A 14,412-nucleotide genomic window follows, 5' to 3' on the forward strand; every position below is an offset into this window, starting at 1 on the left:
CATGATGGTAGATTTTTTTCCCATTACATAACATAAAGTACATAGCATTAATTATTTATTTACCCAACAAATGCTTATAGAATGCCTACTATGTGCCAGGTGCTATTCTGGGTACTGGCAATATAAAGAGCAACAAAGCAATTGCTCTCCCTCCTTTCGTGGTGCTCATGATACCAAACCTCTTAACCTCAAGTTCGTGTGCCTGATGTGCAGTCAACCAAACACTGAGACATTGGTGTTTGGAGAAAGATTTATGCAAATTGAACAAAACGAGAAGGTGGGAGCATGGGTGCGCTCAAATCTGCCTTCCCAAAAGCAGAAAGCAAGGGGGTTTTATAGCGCTAAGGGGCTCGGCAGGAGGAGCCTCGGAGAAACGAAGGAGTCGCTCTTGATAGCCCCCGGGGAATCTGACTTCTTGGCTTCAATGGCTGCTGGGGGCGGGCCATCCAGGAGATCACAACCTCCCCGAAGGCATTCTCTTTCTTCTGCAAAATAAGCTCATGAATCTGCAAAACAAGCACACAAATCCTCCAGATCCCCGTGTCACCGCCCCAGTTAAACAGGAAAAAGCAAACTGCGTATTGAATATCTACAGCAACGCTCAGGTACCCGGCTTCACTCGTATTCTTGTCAGGGAGATCAACAATTAAACAGGCAATTCCAATACGGGGTGATACATGTTGCAAGAGAGAAAATATGGGGAGCTGGGAGAGCAACGAGGGCATCTAACCCAGGCTAGGGGAGTGTAAGGAAAGCTTCCTGAAGGAACTGACAACGACAAGCAAGCTGAGACAGATCTTAAGAGTAAGTTAGCGTTATTAGGAGGAAAGTGGTGGGAGATAGGGAATAGGAAGAATGTGTTGACATGATAGGAGCTTAACAAATAGTAGCAACTAATATTATATAATTATAGCTATATATGATAGGCTATAATAAAATTACGTATAACTCTATTATATAGTATGTATATTATCTATTATATATAACTAATTATTATATTATATTATATTATATTTAAGTATTATAATTATATTGTGATTGAGCTAGATGTAACACAGGATTATTCTCTGGTAGAGGTCCCGCTACTCACCATTAGAAGAAAAACAGGGGCCTTGTATGTGTGGGGGTGTCAAGGAGTGGTGATGAGAATAAATATTTGGGTCTAGAAGTCAAGCAGTTTGAATTTGGACCCAGCTGTTTTGAGGAGTGCTGGGAAAGCTAAGGACACAGTCCCTGAGACCTGGGGAAGTAACTGTATACAGCCCTTCCCGCTGAGAGAAGTCCCTAGCCACCTAGCTCATTTCTAGGCAACCTGCGCCTCCAGAGTCACTTCCTGAACAATCCTGCTCATCATTCTTCATATATACTTGTTCAGTATTGAATGGTTGAGTGCCTTTCTGTACATATAGTGAATGGGGCAGCTGTTTGGGACCAAAGAAGGATTGAAATTAAAAATGGAATTTCCCCAATTATTTCCTTTCACAAGATTAAGCTATATTACTTTTAACATTTGTAGGAAGTGTGTCTTCCTGAAATACATAATTACTACATGTGCAGAAACACACAGCTATCACATGTTAGTTGCACAGAGAAGGAAGAAAAAAGAAAGAATATGAAGTTGTCAAGAGCTGCTGAAAACCTGACTTTGTATTCTCTTTTTAACTTCTTCATTCTAATCCTTCTTCCTTTGCCATTTAAAACTCTTACTTGGTCTCATGTCTATGTCTTTAGAAATCCTAGGTTGTTAGCTTACTCAAGAATTTATCTCTTGTTGAGCTTGGACCAGTGTCTTATCTCTGTCTTTCAGCCTTAGATTGCCAGAAAACTGGTGTATTTTTTATCAAGAAGACACTACCTTTTGAGACCTCTTCTCTTGATATGATATAGAAGGACATGAAAGTCTTTTCATTCCATGGTAACAACAACAAAGCCAAAATAAAAATCACACTGTTCCATGGGATATGTAATGAATGGTGTATGCAAAAAACCCTCAATAGACTAAATTCCAGAAAGAAATGTGCCCTTTGTAGATGAGTGGAAAGGCAATAGCTCAAGACTTGGGGCAGGAGGCTGGTTTAGGATACGGAACAACAGAAAAGAGGCTACCATAGACAGAAATTTAGAGAAGAAGGACAAATTAGATGAAACTTAGTTGATAGTGTGGGCTGACAGCACCGGCTGGAATCTGGAAGAAGCTTCAATGGAAAAACCAATGGTTTTGCCCAACAATTCCCATTCCCTCCAGAATTTTGTTGAGAAAGTGGCATGAGAAGGGACTGGAAAGCAGAGACAAATTTTATGGTACCGAATATTTCATAACTGTTGGATTCTGGAGTTTTAATATAAAAGTAAACCAAAAATACTGAAATTAGATCCCAACTTATTCTCACCTCAAATATTGATTAGATCTAAGAGACAATGGCGGGGAAGGAGTTTGAGGGTTAGGCTATTAGGTGAATTCCATTATTAAAGCTGTTATTATTAACAGGTGAATTCCATTATTAAAGCTGTTGCTTTACACCAGCTCAATTTAATTCTTTTTTTTTTTTAATGTTATGATAGATTACAACCTTGTGAGATTTCAGTTGTACATTATTGTTAGTCATGTTGTGGGTACACCTCTTCCCCCTTTGTGCCCTCCCCCCACCCCCCCTTTTCCCTGGTAACCACCGATCAGATCTCCTTGTCAATATGTTAACTTCCACCTATGAGTGGGGTCATATAGAGTTCGTCTTTCTCTGACTGGCTTATTTCGCTTAACATAATACCCTCAAGGTCCATCCACGTTGCTGCGAATGGGCCAATTTTGTCTTTTTTATGGCTGAGTAGTATTCCATTGTGTATATATACCATATCTTCTTTATCCAATCATCGGTTTCTGGGCATGTAGGTTGGTTCCACGTCTTGGCTATTGTAAATAATGCTGCGATGAACATAGGGGTGCAAGGGACTCTTGGGATTTCTGATTTCAGGTTCTTAGGATAGATACCCAGTAATGGGATGGCTGGGTCATAGGGTATTTCTATTTTTAACTTTTTGAGAAATCTCCATACTGTTTCCATAGTGGCCGCACCAGCCTGCATTCCCACCAACAGGGCTCCCCTCTCTCCACAACCTCTCCAACATTTGTCGCCCTTGGTCTTGGATGTTTTTGCCAACCTAACGGGTGTAAGGTGATATCTTAGTGTAGTTTTGATTTGCATTTCCCTGATGATTAGCAATGATGAACATCTTTTCATGTGTCTATTGGCCATATTTATATCTTCTTTTGAGAAATGTCTGTTCATGTCCTCTGCCTATTCCTTGATCGGGTTGTTTGTTTTTTTGTTGTTAAGCCATGTGAGTTCTTTGTATATTATGGAGATTAACCCTTTGTCGGATAAGTGGCTTGTAAATATTTTTTCCCAATTAGTGAGCCGTTTCCTTGTTTCAATCCTGTTTTCCCCTGCCTTAAAGAAGCCCCTTAGTCTGATGAAGTCCCATCTGTTTATTCTTTCTATTGTTTCCCTCAACTGAGGAGATATAGTGTCTGAAAAGATTCTTTTGAAATTGATGTCAAAGAGTGTACTGCCTATATTCTCTTCTAGAAGACTTATTGTTTCAGGCCTAATCTTTAGGTCTTTGATCCATTTTGAGTTTATTTTGGTGTGTGGTGAAAAAGAATGGTCAATTTTCAATCTTTTGCATGTGGCTGTCCAGTTTTCCCAGCACCATTTGTTGAAGAGACTTTCTTTTCTCCATTGTAGGCCCTCTGCTCCTTTGTCGAAGATTAGCTGTCCATAGATGTGTGGTTTTCTCTCTGGGCTTTCAATTCTGTTCCATTGATCTGTGGACCTGTTTTTGTACCAGTACCATGCTGTTTTGATCACTGTAGCTTTGTAGTATGTTTTGAAATCGGGGATTGTGATTCCACCGGCTTTGTTTTTCTTGCTCAGGATTGCTTTAGCAATTCGCGGTCTTTTGTTGCCCCATATGAATTTTAGGATTGTTTGTTCAATTTCTGTGAAGAATGTTCTTGGGATTCTGATTGGGATAGCATTGAATCTGTAGATTGCTTTAGGTAGTATGGACATTTTAACTATGTTTATTCTTCCAATCCATGTGCATGGAATGTCTTTCCATCTCTTTATCTCGTCATCAATTTCTTTCAAGAAAGTCTTGCAGTTTTCATTGTATAGATCCTTCACTTCCTTGATTAAGTTTATCCCAAGGTATTTTATTCTTTTTGTTGCGATTGTGAATGGGATTGAGTTCTTGAGTTCTTTTTCTGTTAGTTCATTGTTAGAGTATAGAAATGCTACTGATTTATGCATGTTGATTTTATACCCTGCTACTTTGCTGTAGTTGTTGATTATTTCTAATAGTTTTTCTATGGATTCTTTGGGGTTTTCTATGTATAAGATCATGTCGTCTGCAAACAGCGAGAGTTTTACTTCTTCATTACCTATTTGGATTCCTTTTATTTCTTTTTCCTGCCGAATTGCTCTGGCCAACACCTCCAGTACTATGTTGAATAGGAGTGGTGAAAGTGGGCACCCTTGTCTTGTTCCTGTCCTCAGAGGGATGGCTTTCAGTTTTTGTCCATTGAGTATGATGTTGGCTATGGGTTTGTCATATATGGCCTTTATTATGTTGAGGTACTTTCCTTCTATACCCATTTTATTGAGGGTTTTTATCGTAAATGGGTGTTGGATCTTGTCGAATGCTTTCTCTGCATCTATTGAGATGATCATGTGGTTTTTGTTTTTCATTTTGTTGATGTAGTGTATCACGTTGATTGGCTTGTGGATGTTGAACCCTCCCTGTGTCCCTGGTATAAATCCCACTTGATCATGGTGTATAATCTTTTTGATGTATTGCTGTATTCGGTTTGCCAGAATTTTGTTGAGGATTTTTGCATCTATGTTCATCAGTGATATCGGCCTGTAGTTCTCCTTCTTTGTGTTGTCCTCGTCAGGTTTGGGGATCAGAGTGATGTTGGCTTCATAGAATGTGTTAGGGAGTACTCCATCTTCCTCAATTTTCTGGAATAGTTTGAGAAGAATAGGTATTAAGTCTTCTTTGAATGTTTGGAAGAATTCTCCAGAGAAGCCGTCTGGTCCTGGACTCTTGTTTTTGGGGAGGTTTTTGATTACTGTTTCTATTTCCTTACTTGTGATTGGCCTATTCAGATTCTCCATTTCTTCCTGATTCAGTTTGGGGAGGTTGTAGGAGTCTAGGAAGTTGTCCATTTCTTCCAGGTTGTTCAATTTGTTGGCATATAGTTTTTCATAGTATTCTCTTATGATCCCTTGTATTTCATTGGTGTCTGTTGTGATTTCTCCTCTCTCATTCCTAATTTTATTTATTTGAGATTTCTCTCTTCTTTTCTTGGTGAGTCTGGCTAAAGGTTTGTCAATTTTGTTAATTTTTTCGAAGAATCAACTCTTTGTTTCATTGATCCTTTCTACTGTCTTTTTTGTTTCAATATCGTTTATTTCTTCTCTTATTTTTATTATTTCCCTCCTTCTACTGACTCTGGGCTTTGTTTGTTCTTCTTTTTCTAGTTCTGTTAGGTGTCGTTTGAGGTTGCTTATGTGAGCTTTTCCTTGTTTAGTGAGGTGAGCCTGTATTGCGATGAATTTCCCTCTTAGGACTGCTTTTGCTGCATCCCAAATGATTTGGTGTGTCGTGTTCTCATTTTCATTTGTCTCCAGATGATATTTGATTTCTTCTTTAATTTCTTCAATGATTCATTGTTTGTTCAGAAGCGTGTTGTTTAGTCTTCACATTTTTGCACCTTTCTCTGCTTTTTTCTTGTAGTTGATTTCTAGTTTCATAGCATTATGATCAGAAAAGATGCTTGATATTATTTCAACTCTCTTGTATTTATTGATGTTTGCTTTGTTTCCCAAAATATGTTCAATCCTTGAGAATGTTCCATGTGCACTTGAGAAGAATGTGTAACCTGCTGTTTTTGGATGAAGTGTTCTATATATATCTATTAAGTCCATCTGGTCTAATTTTTCATTTAATTCTATTATTTCCTTGTTGATTTTCTGTCTGGATGTTCTATCCATTGGTGTTAATGGTGTGTTGAGGTCCCCTACTATTATTGTATTGTTGTTGATGTCTTCTTTTAGTTCTGTTAAGAGTTACTTTACAAATTTTGGTGCTCCTGTGTTGGGTGCGTATATATTTATAAGTGTTATGTCTTCTTGGTGGAGAGTCCCTTTTATCATTATGTATTGTCCCTCTTTGTCTTTCTTTATCTGTTTTGCTTTGAAGTCTACCTTGTCTGATATTAGTATAGCGACACCTGCTTTCTTTTGTTCATTATTAGCTTGGAGTATTGTTCTCCATCCCTTCGCTCTGAGTCTGTGTTTGTCTTTGGGGCTGAGGTGTGTTTCCTGGAGGCAGCATATTGTTGGGTCTTGTTCTTTGATCCGTCCTGCCACTCTGTGTCTTTTGATTGGGGAGTTCAATCCATTTACATTTAGAGTGATTATTGAGATGTGGGGGCCTACCACTACCATTTTATGTCTTGTTTTCCAGTTTTCTTCAATTTCCTTTGTTTCTCGTCCCATGGTTTAATCTGTTCTGATGAAGAGCTGCTACTCTCTGTTGTTGTCCTTCTACTTATCTCCTCTGCTCTTGGTTTTGTAGCCCCTTTCCTTTTTTTGATTTTTCAGGAATGAGGGTTTTCCCAAGGATTTCCTGAAGAGGAGGTTTTGTGGCAATGAACTCCCTTAATTTTTGTTTATCTGGGAAAGTTTTTATTTCTCCATCATATTTGAAGGATATTTTCGCTGGGTAGAGAATTCTTGGCTGTAGGTTTTTGTCCTTCAGATTTTTGAATATATCATTCCACTCTCTTCTAGCCTGTAAAGTTTCTGCTGAGAAATCTGCTGATAGCCTGATGGGGGTTCCTTTGTAGGTTAGTTTCTTTTGCCTGGCTGTCCTTAGTATTTTCTCCTTGTCATTGACTTTTGCTAGCTTCACTACTATATGCCGTGGGGTTGGTCTTCTTGCATTGATAAAGTTTGGAGATCTATTGGCTTCTGTCACCTGAAGATCCATCTCTCTCACCAGATTTGGGAAGTTCTCAGCCATTATTTCTTTGAATAGGCTTACTGCCCCTTTCTCCTTCTCTTCTCCCTCTGGTATACCTATAATCCTTTCATTGCATCTCCTAATTGTGTCTGATAATTCTCGGAGAGTTTCTTCATTTCTTTTTAGTCTTACTTCTCTCTCCTCCTCTGCCTGCAGCATTTCTATATTCCCATCTTCCAAGTTGCTAATTCTTTCCTCCATATTATCGGCCCTACTGTTCAGTGCATCTAGATTTTTCTTAATCTCCTCTATTGTTTTCTTCATTTCCAGTATTTCTGTTTGGTTCTTCTTTATCGTATCAAACTCTTTTGTGACATAGCTCCTGAACCCGTTGAGTTGTCTATCTGAATTCTCTCTTAACTCATTGAGTATTTTAATGATGGCTGTTTTGAAGTCATTGTCATTTAGCTTATATATATTTCATTTTCTTTGGGATTGTTGTCTGTATATTTGTTGTTTTCCTTCTGTTCTGGAGATTTAATGTATTTTTTCATATTGCTTGATGTTGTAGATTTGTGCCTCCGCATAGAGATAGAGATTAGTTGCTCCTTCCACTTGTTTCTGCTGGTGTGGTGGGGGAGCAGCTGTTTATACTGCACCAACCAGGAACCCTATCCGCAGTTGCTAACTGGGCCTGGGCCCCTTCTCGTAGTCACAGTGGTCCTTTGGATTCCCTCTTCTGCCGTGGGGGCTGTCATGGGGGGGCTTCAGGCTGCTGGTGCCTACTGTTGCAGCCCACCTAGATGTGCTCCCTCCTTGGGGTCTGCAACGGTGTTATGGGCTTTTCCAGTGGCCAGGGGTAGGATCACTTATATTTGCCGCTCTGTCACTGTCGGCACCCACAAAATCTCACTTGTCCACTATGGGTCGCAGCCGAGCTATTGGCATCTTCTACAGTCTGTGGTTAGCTCACCTAGCTATGCTACTTTTGTCCCGGGGTCTTCCAGCCTTGTGGCTGCCGGATGGGTGCTCTCTACTAGTGCTGTGTAGAGGCTTTTGCTGAGGCTGCTGTGAGCCTGTAGGGTTTCCCCCTAGGCTATGGAGCTGGGTCGCTGGAACTCCACCCATCCCCAGTCCTGTTCCCCAGGAACTCAGGGAGCCCTTTGCCCTGACTGGGGGATAGACGGAGATCCTGATTTCAGTGGTAGCTGGTCAGCTGCTGCCCTGCCTGATATTCTCCTCTCCGGGACCCTCCCGGTGTTGTGGATGCTGGGTGTGGCCCCTCTGCTAACGGCAGACAGAGAGTTTTGTCTGCTGCCCGGGCGGAACCCTGGAGCTTCCCCCCCGGGTCACGGAGCCGGCCTCTGGAGCTTCACCCAGCCCCAGTCCTCTCCAAGATCTCCAGCAATCCCTTGCCCCATGGGGCGGGCAATGGCAGCTGGGGGTCGCCTCGCCCTCTGGGATTCTCTCCGGGACTTTCCCAGAGTTGTGAGTGCTGGGCGTGGCCCCTCCGCTAATGGCAGACAGAGAGTTTTGTCTGCTGCCTGGACGGAACTCTGGAGCTTCCCCCCCGGGCCGCGGAGCTGGCCTCTGGAGCTCCACCCAGCCCCAGTCCTCTCAGAGATCTCTGGCAATCCCTTGCCCGGCTGTGCAGGCAGTGGCAGCTGGGGGGCCGCCACGCCCTCTGTGATTCTCTCTGGGACCCTCCAGGCGCTGTGGACACCAGGTGGGATCTCCCCGCCAATGGCGGGGCGAGACTCTCCCCACGGGCTCAAGTGTGCAACTCTAGAGTTTCCCTCTGCGTTTAGGAGTAATTGAGGGGAGTAGGGTTCTGGTCACCTGTTTCCACTGTCGCTCCTCTGGTGTGTGCTCGCTCCTGCCCTAGGTGTGTGTTGATCTTCTGGGGGCGTCTGTTGGAAGAAAGCCGCTTGCAGGTACTAGGCTGTTCGGTCAGGGTCGGAGAGTTTTCACCTATCTCCACCTCCTCCCTGGAGGGAAGTCCGTCCGCCTTCCGATGTATAGTTGCGTGGGTCTCTCAGACATCCTGAGATGCTATCTGGATATCCTTTGTTAAGCGATGAGTGTCCAAATAATTGTAGACTCGAAGGGGGAGAGACAAAGAGGACTACTCACGGCGCCATCTTGGATCTTCCTCCTCAATTTAATTCTTTTAAAAAAACTTTTGTTGAGGTCATAATGGTTTATAACATTGTGAAATTTCAGGTGTACATTATTATTTGTCAGTTTCTGTATAGACTGTCTCATGCTCACCACCAATAGACTAATTTTAATCCGTCACCATATATATGTGCCCCTTTACCCCTTTTCCCACCTCCCAACTCCCTTCCCCTCTGGTAACAACTACTGTCTTCTCATTATCCATGTGTTTATTATCTTCCACATATGAGTGAAATCATGCAGTGTTTGTCTTTCTCTGTCTGGCTTATTTTGCTTAAGATAATACCCTCAGGGTCTATCCATGTTGTTGAAAATGGGATGATTTTGTCTTTTTTTGTGGCTGACTAGTATTCCACTGTATATACATACTACATCTTCTTCATCCATTCATCAGTTGATGGGTGCTTGTGTTGTTTCCATGTCTTGGCTGTTGTGAATAATGCTGCAATGAATATAGGGTGCATAAGTCTCTTTGAATTGTTGATTTCAAGTTTTTTGGATAAATACCCAGTAGTGGGATAGCTAGTTCACATATATTTGTATTTTTAACTTTTTGAGAAATCTCCATACTGGTTTCCATAGTGGCTGCACCAGTTTGCATTCTCACCAGCAGTGTATGAGGGCTCCTTTTTCTCCACATCTGCTCCAATGTTTGTTATTTGGTCTTGGTAGTAATAACCATTCTAGTAGGTATAAGGTGATATCTCATGGTAGTTTTGATTTGCAATTCATTAATAATTAGTGATGTTGAACATCTTTTCACGTGTCTGTTGGCCATCTGTATATCTTCTTTGGAAAAACGTCTATTCATCCTCTGCCCTTTTTTTTTTTTAAAGATTTTATGTTTTCCTTTTTCTCCCCAAGGCCCCCCAGTACATAGTTGTATGTTCTTTGTTGTGGGTCCTTCTAGTTGTGGCATGTGGGATGCCGCCCCAGCGTGGTTTGATGGGCAGTGCCATGTCCACACCCAGGATTCGAACCAACAAAACACTGGGCTGCCTGCAGCGGAGCACACGAACTTAACCACTCAGCCACGGGGCCAGTTGAGTTTGTTTTTTTGTTTTTGACTTCTTTGTTGTATGAGTTCTTTATATATTTTGGAGATTAACCCCTTGTTGGATATATGATTTACAAATATTTTCTTCCAGTTGGTGGGTTGTCTTTTTGTTTTGTTCCTGGTTTCCTTTTCCTTGCTGAAGTTCTTTAGTCTGATGTAGTCCCATTTGTTTATTTCTTCTTTGTTTTTCATGCCTGAGTAGACATCGTATTCAAAAAGATGCTGTTAAGACCGATGTCAAAGAGTGTACTGCCTATATTTTCTTCTAGGAGGCTTATAGTTTCACGTTTTACCTTCAAGTCTTTAATCCATTTTGAGTTAATTTTTATGTATGGCATAAGATAATGGTCTACTTTCATTCTTTTGCACGTGGCTGTCCAGTTTTCCCAACACCAATTACTGAAGAGACTTTCCTTTATCTAGTGTGTGTTCTTGGCTCCTTTGTCAAAGATTAGCTGTCCATAGATGTGTGGTTTTATTTCTGGACTTTCAGTTCTTTTCCACTGATCTGTGAGTCTGTTTTTGTACAAGTACCATGCTGTTTTGAATACTATGGCTTTATAGTATTATTTTTAAGTCAGGGATTGTGATGCCTCCAGCTTTGTTCTTTTTTCTCAGGACTTCTTTGACTATTTGGGGTATTTTCTTGTTCCATATAAATTTTAGGATTCTTGTTTGTATTTCTGTGAAGAATGTCATTCGGATTCTGATTGAGATTGCATTGAATATGTAAGATTGCTTTGGGTAATATAGCTATTTTAACTATGTTTATTCTTCCAATCCATGTACATGGAATATCTTTGTATTTCTTTATGTCTTCTTTAACTTCTTCCAATAATGTCCTATAGTTTTCAGTGTATAGGTCTTTCACCTCCTTGGTTAAATTTATTCCTAGACATTTTGTTCTTTTAGTTGTGATTGTTAATGGGATTGTATTCTTGAATGCTCTTTCTGTTAGTTTGTTATTAGAGTATTGAATTGCAACTGATTTTTGTAAGTTGATTTTGCACCCTGCAACTTTGCTATAGTTGTTGATAATTTTTAATAATTTTCTGATGGATTCTTTATGGTTTTCTATATATGGAATCATGTCATCTGAAAGTAGCAAGAGTTTTACTTTTTCTTTACCAATTTGGGCAACTTTTATTTCTTTTTCTTGCCTAATTGCTCTTGCTAAAACCTCCAGTACTATGTTGAATAAGAGTGGTAAGAGTGGTGAGAGTGGGCACCCTTGTCTTGTTCCCCATTGAGTATGATGTTGGCTGTGGGTTTGTCATATATGGCCTTTATTATGTTGATGTACTTTCCTTTTATACCCATTTTATTGAAAGTTTTTATCATAAATGGATGTTGGATCTTGTCAAATGCTTTCTCTGCATCTACTAAGATGATCGTGTGATTTTTATTCCTCATTTTGTTGATCTAGTGTATCACATTGATTGATTTGCAGATGTTGAACCATTCCTGTGTCCCTGGTATAAATCCCACTTGATCATGGTGTATGATCTTTTTAATGTATTGTTATGCTTGGTTCACCAGTATTTTGTTGAGCATTTTTGCATCTATGTTGATCAGCGATACTGGCCTTTAATTTTCCTTCTTTGTGTTGTCCTTGACTGGCTTTGGGATCAGGGCGATGTTGACCTCATAGAATGAGTTAGGAGGTATTCTATCTTCTTCAGTTTTTTGGAATAGTTTGAGAAGGATAGGTATTAAACCTTCTTTGAATGTTTTGTAGAAATCTCCTGAGAAGCCATCTGGTCCTGAACTTTTATTTTTCGGGAGGTTTTTGATTACCATTTTAATTTCTTTACTTGTGATTGGTTTATTCAGATTCTCTATTTCTTCTTGATTCAGTTTTGGGAGGCTGTATGTCTAAGAATCTATCCATTTCTTCCAGGTTGTCCAATTTGTTGGTATATAGTTTTTCATAGCATTCTCTTATCCCTTGTATTTCTGTGGTATCCATTGTAATTTCTCCTTTTTCATTTCTAAGTTTATTTATTTGAGCCTCTTTTTTTTTTTAGTGAGTCTGGCTAAGGATTTGTCAATTTTGTTCATCTTCTCAAAAAAACCAGCTCTTAGTTTCATTGATCCTTTCTACTTTTTTTGGTTTCTATTTCATTCATTTATGCTCTAATTTTTATTATTTCCCTTGTTCTGCTGACTTTGGGCTTTGTTTGCTCTTCTTTTTCTAGTTCTATTAGGTGTAGTTTAGATTACTTATTTGAGATTTTTCTTGTTTGTTGAGGTGAGCCTGTATTGCTATGAATTTCCCCTGTGAATGGTCTATCTTTGGGAATGCTCCATGTGCACTTGAGAAGAATGTGTATCCTGCTGTTTTTTGTTGGAGTGGCCTATATATACCTATTAAGTCCATCTGGTCTAGTCTTTCATTTAAGTCCACTATTTCCTTGTTGACTTTCTGTCTGGATGATCTATCCACTGATATATGTGGGTATTAAGGTCCCCTACTATTATTGTGTTGCTGTTAATTTCTCCCTTTAGGTCTACTGATAGCTGCTTTACTTACTTTGATGCTCCCGTGTTAGGTGCATATATATTCATAACTGTTATGTCCTCTTGGTGGAATGGCCCTTTTATCATTATATACTGCCCCTCTTTGTCTCTCATTGTCTTTTTTATCTTGAAGTCTGCTTTGTCCAAGTATGGCAACACCTGCTTTCTTTCATTTATCATTTGCTTGGACTATTGCCTTCCTTCCTTTCCCTCTGAGCCTCTGTTTGTGTTTAGAGCTGAGATGTGTTTCCTGGAGGCAGCATATTTTTGGGTCTTGTTTTTTAATCCACCCACCCACTCTGTGTCTTTTGATTGGAGAATTCAACCCATTTACATTTAGAGTGATTATTGATATATGAGGGCTTAATACTGCCATTTTATTGCTTGTTTTCCAGTTGTTCTATAATTGTCTTGTTTCTCATCACATGTATTTCTCACAGCCATTTCAGTTTGGCAATTTTCTATGATGGTTTTCTCAGTTTTCTCTTTACTTATTGTTTGTGTCTCTGTTCTGATTTTTTGTTTAGTGGTCACCATGAGGTTTGTACAAAAGATCCTGTAGATGAGATATTCCATTTTCTCATAGCCTCTTATCTCATTAACCTAAAGAAGTTCCATCCCTTTCCTCTTCCCTGTTTAAGTTACTGTTGTCACAACTTATTCCATTTTGTGTTGTGAGTTTGTGATTGAAGTGAAGTGTTTATAGTTATTTCTGATGCTTTCCTTACCTTTATCTTTAATGTTATAGTTAAGCATTTACTAACCTGTTCTGATAGAGAGCTGTACTTTTCTGATTTTGTCTATTTATTTCCTTGGTCAAGGCTTTATAAACCTTTTCCTTTTTTGTTTCAGGTATGAACACCTTCTTGATAATTTCTTTTAGGGGCATCTTTTGGCTGTGAACTCCCTCAGCTTTTGCTTATCTGGGAAGGTTTTTATTTCTCCATTGTATCTGAAGGATAGTTTCACTGGATTGAGTATTCTTGGCTGAAAGTTTTTGTCTTTCAGTATTTTGAATATATTATTTCACTCTTTCCTAGAGAGTAAGGTTTCTGCTGAGAAGTCCATTGAAAGCCTGATAGAGGTTCCTTTGTAAGGTATTTTCTTCTGCCTTACTGTCTTTAATATTTTTTCTTTGTCATTGGCTTTTACCAGTTTTACTAATATATGCCTTGGAGAAGGTCTTTTTGCATTGATGTAATTAAGAGTTCTATTGGCTTCATTCACTTATAATTCTAGTTCCTTCCCCAGATTTGGGAAGCTCTCAACTGGTATTTCTTTGAGCAAGCCCTCTGCTCCTTTCTCCCTCTCTTCTCCTTCTTGAATACCTGTAATCCTTATGTTGCATTTCCTAATTGAGTCAGATATTTCTCAGAGAATTTCTTCATTTATTTTTAATCTTAGTTCTCTTTCTTCCTCCACCTAAAGCATTTCTATATTTCTGTCCTCCAAATTACTAATTCTGTCCTCCATGATATCACTGTGTTTTTTAAGTATTCTAGATTGGTTTTTTATCTCATTCATTGTGCTCTTCATCTCCAGCAGTTCTGTATGGTGTTTTTTAGAATTTCAATCTCTTTTGTGAAGAATTTCTCCTGCTCATTAATTTTATTCCTGAGTTCATT

The 14,412-nt window shown here is 39.6% G+C and overlaps 1 protein-coding gene and 1 long non-coding RNA gene across 15 annotated transcripts in view; one reads left to right on the forward strand and one right to left on the reverse strand.

The window, feature by feature from the left end:
- The window catches only part of CD84 (CD84 molecule), a 50,025-nt gene that overhangs the window by 22,511 nt on the left and 13,102 nt on the right, over positions 1–14,412 (reverse strand). For 2 of the 13 annotated variants that reach the window (XM_070497008.1, XM_070497005.1), the window contains exon 1: positions 64–409. The exons of 10 other annotated variants lie outside the window; for them this stretch is intronic. The gene's annotated coding sequence lies outside the window, so the exon portion shown is untranslated. Of the gene's footprint in view, positions 1–63; positions 427–14,412 lie in introns of those variants that run through there. One more of the 13 variants, XM_070497006.1, reaches the window with a different exon arrangement.
- Positions 248–14,412, forward strand: part of LOC123280637 (uncharacterized) — a 64,782-nt gene continuing 50,617 nt past the window's right edge. The window contains exon 1 of one of the 2 annotated variants that reach the window (XR_011498054.1): positions 248–605. This is a non-coding gene — a long non-coding RNA (uncharacterized lncRNA). The remainder of the gene's footprint in view (positions 606–14,412) is intronic. The other variant, XR_006519725.2, reaches the window with a different exon arrangement.

This window comes from Equus asinus, chromosome 25, assembly GCF_041296235.1.
Source record: "Equus asinus isolate D_3611 breed Donkey chromosome 25, EquAss-T2T_v2, whole genome shotgun sequence".
Classification (NCBI taxonomy): Eukaryota; Metazoa; Chordata; class Mammalia; order Perissodactyla; family Equidae; genus Equus; species Equus asinus.